The sequence below is a fragment of the Nicotiana sylvestris genome, chromosome 8 (assembly GCF_000393655.2).
Source record: "Nicotiana sylvestris chromosome 8, ASM39365v2, whole genome shotgun sequence".
In the NCBI taxonomy this organism is placed as follows: Eukaryota; Viridiplantae; Streptophyta; class Magnoliopsida; order Solanales; family Solanaceae; genus Nicotiana; species Nicotiana sylvestris.
This window is the reverse complement of record NC_091064.1, coordinates 172,734,384-172,736,123: the sequence shown is the minus strand read 5'-3', so window position 1 is coordinate 172,736,123 and position 1,740 is coordinate 172,734,384.

Below are 1,740 nucleotides of genomic sequence, written 5' to 3'. Positions count from 1 at the left end.
AATAAAATCAACTAGGGAGTGGAGACCCTACGTAGGAAAAACAGACTAGGGAGTGGAGACCATATGTCTAAAATAAAATGAACTAAGGAATAGAGACCCTATGTTGGAAAATCGACTAGGGAGTGGAGTCCCTATGTCTAAAAGAACATCAACTAGGGAGTGGAGACCCTATGTCTAAAATAAACTCAACCAGGGAGTGGATACCCTGTGTTGGAAAAACAAATAGGGAGTGGAGACCCTATGTCAAAAATAAAATCAACTAGGGAGTGGAGACCCTATGTTGGAAAGGCGACTAGGGAGTGGAGACCTTGCGTCTAAAATAAGCTCAACTAGGGATTGGAGACTCTATGCTAGAAAATTGACTAGGGAATGGAGACCCTAAGTTTAACATAATGTCAACTAGGGATTGGAAACACTTTATAGGAAAAGCGACTAGGGATTGGAGATCCTGTGTCTAAAATAAAATCAACTAGGGAGTAGAGACCTTACGTTGGAAAAGAAGACTAGGGAATAGAGACCCTATGTCTAAAATAAAATCAACTAGGGAGTAGAAACCCTATGTTGGAAAGGTAACTAAGGAGTGGAGACCCTATACCTAAAATAACTTCAACTAGAGAGTGGAGACCCTATGTTGGAAAAGCGACAAGGGAGTGGAGACCCTATGTCTAAAATAAAATCAATTAGGGAGTAGATACCCTATGTTGGAAAGGCGACTAGGGAGTGGAGACCCTATGTCTAAAATAAAATCAACTAGGGAGTGGAGACCCTATATTGGAAAGGCGATTAGGGAGTGTAAACCCTACACTTGAAATAACTTCAATTAGGGAGTGAAGACCCTATGTTGGAAAAGCGACTATGGAGTGGAGACCCAATGTCTAAAATAAAATCAACTAGGAAGTGGAGACCCTATGTTGGAAAGGCGATAAAGGAATGGAGACCCTTTGTCTAAAATAAAATCAACTAGGGAGTGGAAACACTTTGTTGGAAAAGCGACTAGGGAGTGGAGATCCTATGTCAAATAAAATAATCTAGGGAGTGGAGACCCTACGTTGGAAAAGAAGGCTAGGGAGTGGAGACCCTATGTCTAAAATAAAATCAACTAGGGAGTAGAAACCCTATGTTGGAAAGGCTACTAGGTACTGGAGACCCAATACCTAAAATAACTTCAACTAGGGAGTGGAGACTCTATGATGGAAACACGACTAGGGAGTGGAGACCCTATGTCTAAAATAAAATCAACTAGGGAGTGGAGACACTAGTTTGAAAAGAAAACTAGGGGTACAGACCCTATGCCCAAAAAAATATCAACTAGGGAGTGGAGACCCTATATTTGAAAAGCGACTGGGGAGTGTAGACCCTATGTCTAAAATAAAATCAACTAGGGAGTGGAGACCGTATGTTGGAAAAGAACACTAGGGAGTGGAGAACCTATGTCCAAATGAACTTCAGCTAGGGAGTGGAGACCCTATGTTGGAAAAGCAATTAGGGAGTGGAGACCCTATGTCAAAAATAAAATCAACTAGGGAGTGGAAACCCTATGTTCGAAAAGCGACTAGGGAGTGGAGACCCTATGTCTAAAATAAAATCAACTAGGGAGTGAACACCCTATGTTGGAAAGGCGACTAGTTAGTGGAGACCCTATACCTAAAATAACTTCAATTAGGGAGTGGAGACCTTATGTTGGAAAAGCGACTATGGAGTGGAGACCATATGTCTAAAATAAAATCAACTAGGGAGTGG